The 16950-nt window shown below is 37.5% G+C and overlaps 2 long non-coding RNA genes across 2 annotated transcripts in view; one reads left to right on the top strand and one right to left on the bottom strand.

The window, feature by feature from the left end:
* LOC144652364 (uncharacterized) overlaps positions 1 to 16950 on the top strand; it is a 110394-nt gene that overhangs the window by 67229 nt on the left and 26215 nt on the right. The gene's annotated exons all lie outside the window — the stretch shown is intronic.
* On the bottom strand, positions 8923 to 16367 carry LOC144650187 (uncharacterized). Its single transcript, XR_013570034.1, has 5 exons — positions 16268 to 16367; positions 15100 to 15247; positions 10822 to 10943; positions 9182 to 9318; positions 8923 to 9070 (listed from the first exon to the last, which is right to left on the bottom strand). It is a non-coding gene; the product is annotated as an uncharacterized LOC144650187 (long non-coding RNA).

Here is a 16950-nt window from a genome sequence, read left to right as displayed (position 1 = left end):
ATTAGAGTGGACAAATAATTTTTAATAGGCATTTGCATAATTTCACTCAATCTATATTGTAGACACTCATACAATTAATTGCTTGACTATTAGTGGCCGTTTCAAGCAAATAATTTTTAACGTGCATTTGCATAATCCCTTGTTTATTGCAGACACTCACAGCAATTGACTAAACTATTAGCATTCTTACTGTGCATATAATTTATGATGCAACACAACAAATTTTGAAAATTAAAAACAATGTATCTGGACAGTAAAAATGCTGATTACACAAATTTTAGATGACACTTACTCTTAATAGTGCCATTACAATCTTCATCTTCATCATCAGAGACTGGAGAAAATAAAAGTAACAAATTATCACTTATGACATTGCATTGTTTACATCAGAAACACTAAAAGAGATTTAACAATTATTGGATGAGGTTGAGCATGATAGCGATAATTATCAAGGCCAAAGTTTCTGTTATCTGCCGAAGCCGAAGGCTGAGGCGGATAACAGAAACTGAGGCCTTGATAATTATCGCTATCATGCGAAAACCGAATCCAATAATTGTTTTATTATGCACATTCCTGAGCTGCACTTGTAAAGACAAGAGCGCGCACAAACTTTATTGTTTATATACTTTTATAAGCTTACAACCTTTCGTCCCTTCTGCCAAGTGGTGCCCGTTTTATGACCCAAAACAGGCGTACAAGTTAACGTAGAGCGCTACGATTCTACGCATTCCAATCATTCCTTTTATATATTATAATATGTTGGCTGTAAGTTTACCCTCCTGTGCATGCAATTCATTCCATTAATATAATATAAGAGGGCAGTTATAAACTTTTCATTTCTTTTCCGTTTAACGTTTCTGTAGCCTTAATTAACCTTTTCTTTTTATTTTCCTCCCTCCCCCCCCCCCCCAGTCTTGTACATTACACAATAATACAATTGTTATGTTTAAATTGTATTTATGTAATTATATTCTACATCTGAGCTATATTTTGTTTATAAACTGTACGCTTCTACGGCTCTACGTTTTCATTCTTAACTCTTCTTTTATACGCCTACGCCTCTTCGTTTTCCCTCTAAAGTCTACGTTTCTAAGACTTAACGTTTGCATTTTAAACTATAGGCTTCCACGGCACTGCTGTTTCATTCTTAACTCTACGGCTCTACGCTTCTACTTATTCATTCTAAACTCTACTCTTACACGTTTCTACGTTTCCATTCTAAACTCTACACTTGTGTATCCCTTTTTCTTCATTTTAAACTTTACTCAGTTCCGCGACTCTACGTTTCTATTCTAAACTCTACGCTTCTACGGCTCTACGTTTCTATTCTAAACTCTATTGTTCTACGGCTGTACGTTTTTATTCTAAACTCTACGCTTCTACGGCTCTACGTTTTCATTCTAAACTCTACGCTTCTACGGCTCTACGTTTGCATTCTAAACTCTACACTTCTACGGCTCTACGTTTTCTTTCTAAACTCTACACTTCTACTGCTCTACGTTTTCTTTCTAAACTCTACGGTTCTACGGCTGTACGTTTGCATTCTAAACTCTACGCTTCTACGACTCTACGTTTTCTTTCTAAACTCTACACTTCTACTGCTCTACGTTTTCTTTCTAAACTCTACGGTTCTACGGCTGTACGTTTGCATTCTAAACTCTACGCTTCTACGGCTCTACGTTTTCATTCTAAACTCTACGGTTCTACGGCTCTACGTTTGCATTCTAAACTCTACGCTTCTACTGCTGTACGTTTTCATTCTAAACTCCACGCTTCTAAAGCCACTTACGTTACTGTACGTTTTATTTTAAAGCCACGCCTATACCACTTTGTTATTTAATTTTAACTCCTTTTTTATCCTTTCAGGTTTTACAGCACTCGCGTATTCTTTACCTTCAACTTTTAAATTATACAAAAGCAATGTAATTACTCGATTGAGTGTTTATTAAAATTTATATTTTGTTTACCCATTTTTTTGCATTTTTCTCTATTGCAATAAAACCATGCCTCTAAAAACATCAACCCCGTTGTAAATCTTGTAATGTGCAAACATTTTTCAATTTCCATATTAAAGTGATAGTTCCCTACCAAGAATCCTTTGTTTTCGTTGCGAGTTTTTTTAATTTTAAATTTTAACTTTTAAATTTCAATTCCCACTTTCTCCAAAGGAAGTAACTTGATAACATATAGACAGTTTAAACATTTTAATAGCTCAAATTTCTATGCGTATATTTTAGCCCAACCCTATAAAGAAATTGTACCATCGCAATAGGCCGTTTTACGGTTATTTACTTTACCCTCTTCGCATCCTATAATAAATATTTTTTCTTTTATTATGGTAATTGCGAAATTATCACAATAAAAGAATAAATCATTTTAATAAGCATTATAGGATGCGAAGGGGGCAAAATTCCGTATCCGTAAAACGGCCTATGATATGTGGATGAGGTGGAAATAATTGTTCCTGAATGTATGTGAAAAGCACGCGCTGATTAGAGTTTTCCGATTAAACGGAAATGGAACGACTTTTTCCCCCTGTTATAGCTAATTAGATGCAAAGTGCCGTTTGTTTCAATTTGCACAATGAAATTTCAGTTATTATTCATTGTTTACGAGCAGATTAAATTAGCAATCCTTGCAGTAAATACAATGTCTAGTGGTGGAATGCAAACTATATTCTTTTTAAACTGCTTGAAAATCAAGATACATTGTTTACGTATCGCAGTTTTCCCAGAAAAATATATTGAAAACAGCAGTATATTTTCAAAGACAACTGAAGAAAAATGTTTTTAGGTGCAAAGTATCCAGGGTGTAAAAAAATAGTTACTGAAAAGAGGCGGCTCTTTTATCGCATACGTAAAAGCCTGTGAAACCTGTGAAACTCACAAGTAACGTAAAACAAACAACGACAAAGACAACAAAGAACCTTGAAACAATAAAAAGCAGGAAAACGATAGCCCCAAAACAAAGAAAAATTCTACAAGTTCTTACACCAGAGTTAACCCCAAACGTTAACGAACATGAAAGTTTTCGCAGCATAACTTTTGCACAACTTATTTTCCATCCAAACAGTTGCCATTTGTGGAACTTCACACTTCTCTATGGTTTTGCAACTTTGCTTATTGCCACCATCTACCAAATAAATAGAAAGATGGGAGTTGAAAAATGAGGCGGTATCTTTTTGTTCTATTGTTTTCTTTTCATTTGCACATTAAAAATTCCACGGGTAAACATCACATATATCACCTTTTTTGTTACACCTTAGGAACGTACAACATGCGAACATCACACTAGCCTGTGTACAGCCGTCCCGCTCCGCTCAAAAGAAATCGCGATTTTGCCTTTTGTTTAAGAACTAATTCTTTTTTCTTTCGAAACTGTGCCCATGTCATGTGGACTGACTGCCTTCGGATATGTCATTAGGCGAGAGCAATACTCTTTTTGAGAGCTGCACTGCATGGTGATATTACAATGCCCTCGAGCAGTGGACAACACGCGCAGAAGAAAATAGTTACCAAAGCGTAAAATGTCAAATCATCGATACACACCTATTGGCTGTTAAGAAATGTGGCCGCGAGTGGCGTAGCTTGACCAGGTTAACAGTTGGAAATATTTTTGTGCATTTTATTCGAAATAAAAAAGTATTATTTTTAAAGAAAATTCTTACATACTTTATTGGCAATGCACCACATTTTACTGAATTGGTAATAGCTCTCTATAATGAAACGTGGATCACGCAAAATTTAAGATTCCCTGATTTCGAGTTTTCTGTTGAATTGCGGTCACATCGTTCCAAGGTTACTTCGTTCCAAGTCACATCGTTCCAACTTTTGGTCAGATCGTTCCAAAAAAAAGTCACTTCGTTCCAACTAAAAGTTACTTCGTTCCAACTAATAGTAACTTCGTTCCATCGAAAAGTCAGATCGTTATATTAATTTAATAAAGAGAATGTCTATAAGAAAACATTATCGAAAACATTTATACTACTCGATGTTGTTACATTTTGTAATCCATGCGATCTACCGTTGGTTATGAGCAATACGTTTTTATTACGTCTTAGTTTGCCGTTGTACCTGCCAAATTAATTTGTATGCCTTTACCTGTTTAGAATTCCTTGCGTAGTTGTTTTTTATCAATTGCTTAACACCAAGCTTATCAAATATTTTCGGTTCTGTTACGTTGTGCGTCGGTGTTATTGAAAAGAAAAGTTAGCATATGTTCGCACTTTGGTTTAATAAATACCGGTAAACGTAAAACTGAACTTCAACAACAAATTGACTTTTAGTTGGAACGAAGAAACTTTTAGTTGGAACGAAGTAACTTTTTTTTGGAACGATCTGACCGAAAGTTGGAACGATGTGACTTGGAACGAAGTAACCTTGGAACGATGTGACCGGATATGTTTCTGTTTACCGTTATTACGGTAATATCGATGTGGTGAGTAAAAACAAGCAAGCAGATTAATTAACTTTTAATGGGTTAACTAAGTGAATTTAATAAGATTTTCAATAGGTGGAAAAATGTGTTCTATTTAAGTGAATTTTCCGCTAAATCGGAAAACTCTATTAAGACCAAACGTACACCAAACGGATTCTAAATCATCATTGATAACCACTATTATATTAAAAAAAGGATCAATTTCAGAAACCGCCTCAAAATAATTGCTATTAATACAAAGGATTCATTTATTTGGAACCAATTTCGAATGGTTAAAAATCAAGTGAATTTACAAATTAACATAGCTAAAAAAGCGTATTATGTAAATTCCTTCAACAATTGTTTTGTTATCCAAGGAAAACATTGAAAACAATCAATCCAATAAAACTTTTATTAATTGAATGGAATATAGTGGGTTATAGTGGAATATAGCAGAAATTCTAATTAAACTCCTTTTTCACATAAGTTGGGCCAAACCTTAGTAGATACTTAACAGAAGTTTATAGATCCTTAGAAGAATTTCTTACAATATTGTCGAATTTCTTACCTTTTTTTTTATTTTTCTTAATTTTATTTTTTTGAAAAAACAACATCTACACCTGTTTTGCACTACTATCAAATTCATGATCTTTTCTTTGTTCCCGTATATGAATATTCGATTTTATTCCCATCGACGCACGTGTGTTTTTTCAAAACTCCGCTATCGCTTATTGCAGCCTTCGATGCAAAGGCAAAATTCGTGGCCTCCTATCTTCTCATTATTGCCGTTTTACGGCGAAGAAGCAAAAGGGAGGCCAAACGAAAACGTAGCTCTGGGTAATACTGATGCACCATGGGACAGTTTGGATCGCCTCGATCGTCTCCCTCTGTGGCAGTAGTTCTCATATAATCGTTCGCGATCGCCGCAGTCTGCGACCGATCGCCTGGATAGAACACGGGCGATCGAAGCGATCGCGATCGCCCCGATCGTCGCAGACGTCTCTGTAATGTTCTCATATGATCGCCCCGATCGCAAGCAAACTTTTTGAAGCGACAGAGGCGACAGAGACGATCGGGGCGATCATATGAGAACCAGCCTTAAAAGACCAATCCCGGTCCAATGTAACACCTAAAATTTTGAGAGTCGGCTCATTGCTTGAGTCTTGGCAGCATTAATTTGCACATAGTTCAAAGAGAACCAGTGCGATAATCTCATAATTTCTTGATTCACATTGGATTCAAGCATAGTTGTACACTATTGAACTACATATTGCGTCGTATTACTTAGGAAGATCCAGTTGAATAATTTACATCATTAACAAAGATATTGAAAAGAAGTGGGCCTAGTAGGCAGCCTTGCGGCACTCCACAGGGAATGGGCAGCCAGTCTGACACGTTCCCATTGCATTTAACTCGTTGAAGGCGGCCTGATAGGTGCGACTGGATCAGTTTAATTGCAGAATCGTTAACACCGTAAGCTTTCAGTTTGGCAAGTAACAAATTATTGCAAATCGAGTCAAATGCTTTGGATAAGTCAATAGCCACTACTCCCACGTCCTTTTTCTTATCAAGTGCCTGGCGCCAATCGTCAGTAAGCTTTATTAAGGCAGATCGAACAACACGAGTGCCCACGCAGTAATCTAGACATGTTATCAGAGTAAATTGATGTGAATACTCTGTATAACTGGTCATATTGAACTTTCTCGAACACCTTTGGAATCGCTTACAATACACTAACAGGGCGATTATTCGTTTTAGATGTGTCGTCATCTTTCTTATAAACATGACTAACTTTACTAAGTTTCCACTGACAGGGCCACTCGCCAACGTCAACAAAATAATTAAAAAGTTTCGTCAGGGGTGCGGTGATGATGGGAGAAGCTATTTTTAGCAGCTTAGGTGAGATACCATCAGTACCAGCTGATTTCCTTGTGTTAAAACGTTCCCTGTTTTTTAACGTTACCTAGCGCAAAGGAAAAATGTCGCATTCTTTAATTTGTTGGGATTTACCAGTTGTTGGCGGCCATAAGATGTTAGAGTTAATGTATAGAGGGATTTCTTGTGTTGTAAAATAACTTTTAAAGCTACTTTTGTTCGAGTTATTTTGATTGTTTTAGTGATATAACTGTAAACTTGCCACTTGGGGTATATAATGATTTGTTTATGACAAAAAGTAGTTTTAACAACTACGAAATATTTAACTTAAGATATCACTGTCCGAGAACAGTTGCTTATGAAATTGGTGTCCTGAACGCTATGTTTGAACAGTTTGAACAGTCAATAAAAGTGTTACAAGCGAGTTGATCGGGAACAAAGCGTGCGCACATTGTGACAACTAAACGGCCAAAAAAAAAAAAACCATTAAAGAAACTAGCATTTTCTTAATTCCTTTTGTTTGTTTTGTTTTATGTACGGTGGATGAACGCACGCATGGTATGGTTTAGAAAATCAATTCTGTGTTCTCCTGTCCCTTTTGCTAATTGAACATTTATACCATTAAACGTCGAAAGTCAATTGACGTGCAAAGTGGGTGCTCAACAACTTATTTGAAATACCGAAGCACGCAGTGCGGCGGTACCCAAGTAAGTTTTGTAAGAGATCAAATGAAAGAGAATTTCACTAGCTATAAAAATCTTCTTAGGGCCTGTTTATATGGAGGATAGTTGTCCCTGGTAGGAGGGTTACCCTGTTACCCGGGCAAAAGAGCTTTTAATACCTTTATTTAATTATAAAAAGCTGCGAACTTTTTCTATTACCAAGCGCTGCAGTCGACCAAAACAAAATTTCAGATACATTTAAATCTAAGTCTGCGGTAAATTTGTCCAAAGAACGGTCGTTGTCGATGTTTCAGCGTTCCTTATTTTATTTAGGCAGATATCATAAATTTTTCAAAACAACTCTCGCCAGTTTTTTTGACCGAGAGGGCCAAATTTGGCTATGTCAACAGGGGCAACATTTTCATATAAACGCTCGGCAAAAGATAGCTCGAGGGAGAGGGTAGCCCTCCTACCAGGGACAACTCTCCTCCGTAGAAAAAGACCCTGACTAATTATCTGTGGTACAGGTCATTACCCTGTCATGGCTGGAAGACGAGAGAGCTGATGTCATAAATTTATTTTGGCCCAATATTTCGGTTCAACAGGGGCATACAATGCTGAGTGAGTATGGAAAAACGGTAACAAAATTAAAATAAACTAAGTACTGATTGTTGCAAGTAAAAGATTGGTTTGAAAGTATCATTCCAATAAGGTGGCATATTTTGTTAGTCTCGACTGTTTGGTCTTGCCGTTGGTCTAGGAACTCACAGCAGGCCTGGAGTCCGTCTTTATGCGGGTTCTTCGTGTATAGTGAGGATACGTCAAGTGTTACAAGTAGAACGCCATCCGGTAGTTTTCCAATGCTATTTAGTCTGTTAAGAAAGTGTGTGGTGTCTTTTATGTCAGATGGAAGTTCTGAGACTAGTGGTTATTGATGGAAACAATTAAGCGTCCAGGGTTGCCTTGTTTATGAATTTTTGGTATTGTATGGAAGCTTCCTGGCTTGGGTGTGTTCTGTTTAAGATATGTAGTTGTGTCTTTGTCAATTATGTTGTCTAATTGTAGGCCAGTGACGTATTTTTCTTCACATTTTTGAGTAAGTGGGGTAAGGTCTTTGCCAATTTTTTTCCATATAGCCAAATTACAGATTTCCATAACCTTTCATATACTTAAACTCGTGAAATAACTACTCTTTTACATACCTGTAGCCTGAAAAAGGTACCCCTTTTGGGCGTAGCCTCCCCTTATAGGCATTTGTAGGGAGTACACCCCCCTCCACAGATAAAGGCAAAGCTTCCTACCCACTGATTAATAGTATCATTAAACTTGCTGTAAATATTTGCCCCTACTTTCAACGTAAGGTCATTGCCCTGAAATAGAACTAAACACAATTTTTTAACCAAACTTCGCCTACTGGTTCATTACGTTAAGGGAGCTGAAATTTTGAAATACAAAAAGGGGGGTCATCATATTCGTTTAGTAGCAGGAAGACCTTGTATATTCCATATAATTCCTTTAAAATTCCTCTGCGAGTTCTAGCAAAGTACACGTTTTTAGCGATAATTTATTTTGCAAACACAACAATTGATCTGTTTTCATTTTACAGAAAGAATTAGATCACTACACCGAAAATATGAGAAAAAATTGATAGGTCGCCAGACCTATCAATTACGAGAAAGCTACAGTTTATTTCTATCGAGGTCTAAGCCACATAGAAAAAGCCGCCATTTTGTTTATGTGCGCTCGCGCGCGCTTATTACGCGTAAAATTCTGCGCAGTAAGGACGCGCAATGCGATACAGGGCAATGACCTAAGCAAAGTGTTGGAATTAATTTCAAATGGGGGCTAAGCTGCTGAGCCCTAATGTACACCCCCCCCTTCCCCCCCCCCCCCATTATTTACACCCTCTCCCATGCTAGCCCATGCCCAGACTGCGACTGCTAGGCTGTATTTATTTGTATTTATTCAGCGCGCTTGGCATAAATCCACAAAGAAACCTTTTCTTTAACAAAATTAAACTTTATTGATCATTGTTTTCATGATTGCAAAAAATGGAAATTTTAATTTAATTTTAATAATTGTATAAACTTTTAACATCTTTTAGAATCCTCTTCATTCTGCAAAGAAAAAATAAAAAATAAAAAAAACTATATTTCACATTGCACATCTCACAATCTAACTTCATGTCATTACGTGGGTTGAATTTAACAATTCAATGAAGCACTTACACTCGTCCTCGCTTCTATCCATCGCCATCATATGGATTGCCAAAAGGGGGCTCGTGGTAAAACCGAGCCCCCAATACTGGCGCGTGATACATATGAAAAAAGTCCATCTTCGAACAGATACTACAATCAGCAACATCCTATGAAATATAAACAATAGTGTGTTAGGTTGAATGCAGTATCTATTTATTTTTTTCCTCCAGAAACTAACATAGGCCTATTTTACGTGCTCCTAGTATTGCAACAGAGCTCCCGAGCTTCATTTTTCTTGGCGAAATGATTTCAATTCTGGCAACAAGTTTAGAGACAAATAGGAAATTAGTACTACACTAGGCCTCAAAACCAGTAACATCAAATTTGCGATTCAATATTGGATTCGGCCATCAGAACTTAGGATTCATTACTTAAGCGTTTGGGCTAGTCCTTCGACGCGTGGTTTAGGGAGTATAGTATATCACCCACTTCGTCACTCGCGAAAGTTGTTTTGCTAATCGTTGCGCGTCGCAAAGCGACGCGCTTCGTCTCCCTTCGCTCGCCAACAGATGGCTACTTGTAGCAATTCTCCCTAGCCTGCAGTGTTGGCGTTACTACTTTTTTATCCCGGTAACTTCGCTTTTAGAATGCGACAAAAATTCGTCCAGCTGAACTTGTCATGAAAGTGCCAAGCTTGCAAAAAAAACCTTGTGCAAACAATATTCTCCTACTCTCTTTCAAATTCAAGGACATTGCTAAACATGTTTGCATTTTATGTTTTTGGGTGGTTAAAGCATGATGATTAGTGTTCGTTGCTCGCTTAAGTAACTTTTAATACTCGCTCGAACTCGTGCGAGACGAGTCGAATACAGTTTAGAGCACGCTTGATTTTACGCGAGCTTGTCTTATCTAAGTTTAGCCAATTCTTGCCGCCGAATTCTTTTCCTGCACTCTCTAGGCATTCTTCAAACACCCAAAATTGACACACTATCTTAAGCCCTATATAGCCCTATTCGGCCATCAGAACTTAGGATTCATTACTTAACCCTTTGGGTGATTTTCCTTCGACGCGTGGTTTAGGGAGTATAGTATATCACCCACTTCGTCACTCGCGAAAGTTGTTTTGCTAATCGTTGCGCGTCGCAAAGCGACGCGCTTCGTCTCCCTTCGCTCGCCAACAGATGGCTACTTGTAGCAATTCTCCCTAGCCTGCAGTGTTGGCGTTACTACTTTTTTATCCCGGTAACTTCGCTTTTAGAATGCGACAAAAATTCGTCCAGCTGAACTTGTCATGAAAGTGCGAAGCTTGCAAAAAAACCTTGTGCCAACAATATTCTCCTACTCTCTTTCAAATTGAAGTACATTGCTAAACATGTTTGCATTTTATGTTTTTGGGTGGTTAAAGCATGATGATTAGTGATCGTTGCTCCCTTAAGTAACTTTTAATACTCGCTCGAACTCGTGCGAGACGAGTCGAATACAGTTTAGAGCTCGCTTGATTTTACGCGAGCTTGTCTTATCTAAGTTTAGCCAATTCTTGCCGCCGAATTCTTTTTCTGCACTCTCTAGGCATTCTTCAAACACCCAAAATTGACACACTATCTTAAGCCCTATATTTGCTACAAAATAGGCACAAACTAATACCATTGAAAGATTCGACTGACACTCACCTTCTAAAAGTCTACTCCAAATCGAACACATTTTTTCGTCGCAACAAATTAAATATACCTCTTGACAGCTGTCTGTTCAATTGATTACCGCTGTAATTTATGTCAGCTGGCGGCCTGCAAAACTATAAGCATATTTGAGTGAAAAAGTTAAAATGTTACATTCTTGTAGGAACTTACTAATACGATACTACGAGTTTATTTGTTTCTTTGCATGAATCAAAAAGTTGGCGAAATCTGTTATTTCTGTAGAAGCGTGATGAAATATTTATCCGGTGTTAAAGCTTAACAATGTCATTAAGCTAAGATAACTTATACAATACAGTAATTTTAAATGCACGGCTAGTATGCCCTGGTTGTGCTTTTTTGTTGTTGTTAACTTCAGTGATCAACGCGCAATCATATCTCTTCGTTTCAAAAGATGAAATTTTGATATTGCATTCTTTTGAACTTCCAAATAAGTTTTTAAACTTTTTTTCTCATCGAAATTTCTGTTTTAAAGTAAGCGCATTTTATCAGTTCATCAGTTTAGTCGAAGTTTGATTGATGTAAAATTTATCGGCAAGGATAAAATGTTAAAAATCCCGCTTTTAAAATTCTTCCGATCTAACACAGGAATTTTTTATCTGTACGCTCCCAAGTTTAGGAAAAGAGAAACTTTACATTAATTTCGTCTGCAAAGGCTTTGTTGGTTGGGGGTTGACTTTTAAGCCGGTCTGTTGTCTTGTTAACACAATCTCCACAACGCTTTTAAGATCGCCACAAGTAATGGATATCTTTCGTTGATTGCAAAACAAACAATACATTTCCATCAACTCAGTTTAATAAGCTATAATGGGCATCGTCTTTTTCTCATTATGCCAGCTTCGACTTATTTCAAAATATAAAAGCGAATGGAATATTTCGTTTAGCGACCTGTATAATAGCTCAAATGACGCGCGCACTAGCTATACAGCTTCAGATAACATCTCACGAATTTTTTTCTGCAGGTGTTACAATTCTTGAATTTTCAAAAGACTGTTTACTTTGGGAGAAGTGGTCTGTTATCAGTAAACAGCATCATATCACTGGCCTTCGTGCAGGCACGCCCTAGCCTAAAACTCTCCAGCGTCAAAAAGTTTTTTTCAAATATAAGTTTATTCAATTCCCAAAAAATACTATTACAATCAAAATCCAAGTGGGAAATATCACACTGTTTAGTTCAAATGTGCCATGTGTCTTTAAGAACTAAACAAATATCGGGGCTGCGTTTGGTTTGCGGAATTTGAAGGTAACTTTGATATTGCATTTTTGAGATTTGACGTCAGATTTTGTGCAAAAATAACTTCATTATCGACAATTATCACAACATACCATGGGAGACCACACGTTGAGAATTAACCTGTGTGTCTTCACCTGTCATGCTTCTTTGTTGGGGGGTGTTGGGAAATTAACCTCCATTTAACATAACCTGTTGCCTTAACTTATGTGTGCGATAACTTTTCCGTCAAATCATTTCTTGTCGGAAAAAATTACCTCCATTGAACCTACACTGGATTACTTTTAATAAAAATGTAGAATTAAAATTTTAACTAGATGTGTACGTGTTTGAATGAACAGGGGGCGTGGTTCATCAATTTCGCGCGTCGAATTTCAACAATAAATTCACTCGCATGGCACGAGGTTTTCACAACTCAACTCGTTACAGATTGCAACCTGTTCAGTCTAGTTACAAATCAAGGCCATATTACGATAAAGGTTCAACAAATCTGGATTGTCCTAGCTGCCTTTCCAAAGCATCACTGGATTTGTCTCCGTGCCTTCTATCATCTTCTAATTTACTTTAATGTCCGACCGCTACTGTGCGTTGTCTGCAGTGGATTAACTAATGAATTCAGGTATGTTGTTAAACTACTGTTGTTAGTTGTGCCATTCGACCCTTATTTTGAAATAGTACATAGGGTAGAAAAGATCAAAAGGTATCGAAATGATTACTACAATCCAAAGCCAATTATCAGAAAGTGTCGTTATCCAAAATTCTGTCTGTTTGTTCGTAGCGCGCGGGAGTCAAGTTCTCAGTACTCGCGAGTCGAATCGAGTCTTTTTCTTTTTCACTTTTTTTCAACATTAACGTTTGAGTATAGTAAAAATCAGCAGCTAGGTTTGATATACGACGCAGTCTTCTTTTTAATTTCTGCCAGTTTACTTTATCATTCAATTACGTTGACTCGGCGGCCGCTAATGTGTTCGCTCTTGTGTTCGTTCAAGTTTCCTTGATAAGCGTTTTTAAATATTACTTTTTGTGTCGTTGCGATGGAACCTGCATGTAGCTCAGTTGTGTGTAATCAATTCAGGCATACATGTGTAGGGAAAATAAATGGATGTCAATGAATATTTTATCGTTTAAAAACCGCAGCAGCGAAACAATTCGCCCATGAATCAACAAATATAAGCTTACTCGCAAAATTGTAATTTTCTGTTTGTGTTTATTAGTTTCAGTTCATGAGCTAGTAAAGGTTTGCTAATGCTTTGCTCAATGTGAGAAGTAATTCAATGTTATAGTCGAGCCCGAGTTGTATTTAATATGTTTTGTCGAAGTACATGTTTTTTCAACCTGGCATTGAGGACCGAGGTAAAAAGTATTCTACTGCATATTCCCCTGTAGGGGAAGAAGAATGAAACAAGAATGGTCGTTTTTATCTCCCGATTTCTAAATTGTTGAAATTAATCCTTCGCCAAGTGCTAGGGAAGAAACCGCTTTCATAATAAGACTGAATAATTTGCAAGGGCAGTGATAGAATATTGCATTCCAGCTTTTAGCATTAATTAATAGTCGGTAATCAATGTTGTACCAAATCTCGTCCTTGTTTAGTGTAATAGACATTTTTCGTGACACTGGTCCCTGTTTTGTTATACAGTCGACTCCCGATAACTCGAACCCTCGCTAACTCGAACCTCGCGCTAACTCGAATCAAAACTGATTTCCCCTGGATTTCCGTCGTACATTTACTGTAATTTTACCCTCGGTAACTCGAACCCTCGATAACTCGAATCTCCCGCTAACTCGAACCAATTTTCGTTTCCCTTCAGGTCATTTTCTATATAATTTTACCCTCTATGACTCGAACCATGTCTGTCAATACCCTACAGGTCAAAACAAACAGTGTACTGTAGTCCAAAACGTTTAATAAATTTTGAAATAAAAACGTACACGAGTCAGAGTCGTTCCCGAAACGCCCCTCAAAACACGAAATGTGCCACGCCATTGACTACTAGTGCTACACACGTTCAGTTTGTTTGTAGAGGTTGATACCGATTCTTTCAACCCCAACCTTGGAAAACTTAAAGGGATTACCGTCAGGACGAATTAACTGACCGGTACTCGAAAAAATAAATTGCATAAACTCTGCAGCAGTAGCCTATAGTGTTGTTCTCTTTGAAACCTGCAACGTTCGCAGCATGATTTGCTTTGTTTTACGTTACATTACGTTCTGGTTTATACAGTGATTTAGAAATATATCGTTCCGTTTTCTTTTGGCTTCTCTATACGCTAATTAAATTTGTTTAAAATGTACACTTGTATACATTGTATGAATTGAAAATCAGTAAACACCGTTTTTTTCCTTATTTCCGGTCATGTGTTTTCAACTCTCAATAACTCGAACTCCCGATAACTCGAACCATTTTCAATTTCCCTTGAAGTTTAGAGTTATGGGGAGTCGACTGTACTACTTGCAATATTTCTGCCTCTACTGAAACAAACATATTGCTTGGTTAGCCAGAATCGCTAAAATCATTCAGTGTTATAATTGAAAATTTTAGTTACGGGCACATGAAAGGTTAGCACTATTTTAGACTAAAATAAGCGCCCCTATTCTAAAAAGCACCCCTACAATGTGAAACAAAGGGGACCAAAAATCAAACTGGGTAGCTTAGTAAATGACCTGACAGTCCAAGGGATAACAGGAACAGGCATTGATTTGGGGGCTTGCTGGAGGGGGGGGGGGGGGTGTCTAAGCCAGGTTTTGGTCACTTTCCAAAATTGAGATTCTGTGGCTGAAATGAAGTCTTTTAACTTACAGATGGCCACTGCGTGCAGGTTTGAGAAGCTGTTCTGAGGCTTACAAACACAAGCAAGGTTGGTGTGCATGCTAGCAAGTGACAGTTTGCTTCTTAATGATTGATTGATTGATTGATTGATAAGGCCGGTGCTTGGTAGAAAAAGTGCCGAGCAGGCTTTGTGTTCTTTACTCAGTTTTCGTGAATTCGGCCATATATCTGACTGGATTTGCATAAACATACCTGCAAAGACCTCCGAGCTACTAGGTCAGACAAACTTCCCCAGGGCACTCCACTGGCCGACAAGTTGCAACTTGACAAGCAGAACAGGAACTCTGCTCCTTCAGGGGGTGGCCTTCTGTCCAAAGGCTCTCATTGCAAGTGATCAACACTAGAACATGGAAGAAGTTTTAAGTAAAACACTCAGTGTACCAAATTTAACGCGGCCACTCCCCCCTTGCTAACAGCTCTTTCCCTGGGCCACGTCTACCATAAGCCTTGACACTTACCTATCTCCTGTTTTGAGCAGCATGGGACGTCCAATGTGGCCAGAGGCTACATTATAATGTTTCTCAAAATATTACCTTATTGTTACTTATTTTCCTGTGGCTTATCTTCGTGAAAATGAAATGGGAATATCTCGCAGGACTTAAATTTCGCGGTTTGGCCAAAAAAATATGTTTAAAGGAACTTAATTTCGCGAAAATTGTCAAAATACTGCTCTGCATTAACTAACATAAGTCTTAAATTGGGCACGACTGATTTGCATTTTCCACAGCAATAGTTTCCAATCAAGTGACACTGAACAAAACCATATCAAAACGAAATCGGCTTAAAACAGTTTGACATGTTCCTTTGTAACAAAAGTAGAGATAGTTTGACCACTTTACCAAGATAATTATGTAGTAAACTTACGGAAACATTGATTAGTCATAACAAATTATAACAAAGGGTATTAAAGTTCACGTTGTTACTTTTCGCGAGAAACTTTTTTCGTGGGTCTTTAATTTCGCAATTTTTTGAAAATCGCCAAAAAAGCGCAAAAATTAATTCCCCCGAAAATAAGTAACAATAATGTAAATAGGCAACTTGTTCCTAATAAGTGCCCGGGCTGAAATAAGGAAACAAGTGCCGGGGGGAGGGGGGGGGTTTTGTGGGGCATTATTGTATGAGTGCGGTATGTTTACAACTACAGTACACACTAAGGGATAACTCCCTGTGACTACTCCCCTTGTGTATGCTTAGCTAAAAAGTTCAAAGGCCTTCCAGTTTAACAGTTCACAAGCACTGCCAGTTTCACTTAGTTCTTTTCACAATAATGTCCCCATGAAAAAGGTTAAAACTTCCTTAGAATAAAAAAAAAATATATTTATTTAAAATTTATAAATCCCTTTTTCATAGGAGGGGTTACCTTCACATTTATCCTGGCACCAAGGTGTAACATAGAGCCTCTAAAGAAGGGGTGCTTTATGCTTTGTACACATATTCACCTGCCACAAGCGGCAATACCTGTATAGGAATAGGTAAGTTCGTCTCAGCAATGTTCGTACTAAGACATATGATAGTGCATAAAATATCTTACCCAATGCATTTATTTTATTTTATTTAAGGTCGCGCAGGACCCTTGCTCATTAATATATTCATTAGTCAAATTTCTTGTTGGAGTGCTATCTTGTAAAGCCTTAATTCAGTAAATTTTGAATATTGATTCCTCTAAAATTTAATAAGGATACTCAGGGATGATGGAATTACATCATGATTGCCCTTCTACTGAGAAATGACCGTTGTCTGTGATGTTACAAGCCCTTAAAAGTTTAACTGAAGATAATGCGATTTTGTGTCCAAGTTTTCAGCTAGCACAGCGCACCAAATTAAATGATTATATAGCCTAGTGATAAATCGTAACTTCTTTTCTGCTCCTACTAGAACGAAATTCTCGATTTCAAAAACTTCTACAAGTTAATGGCTTCTAAGAGGGTAAAAATGTGAAATCTAAACTTTTAAACATGCTATCTTCATTTTGAGAAGGAAATTGAAAAATTCGCTCTAGCCAGGGCACAATAGAGTACACCAAGTTTATGTCCCTTGCGAATT

This window comes from Oculina patagonica, chromosome 4 (assembly GCF_052425735.1).
Source record: "Oculina patagonica isolate OP01 chromosome 4, crgOcupat, whole genome shotgun sequence".
NCBI classification, from domain to species: Eukaryota; Metazoa; Cnidaria; class Anthozoa; order Scleractinia; family Oculinidae; genus Oculina; species Oculina patagonica.
The sequence above is the reverse complement of the archived record's forward strand: the minus strand, read 5'-3'. Positions and strand labels throughout refer to the sequence as shown.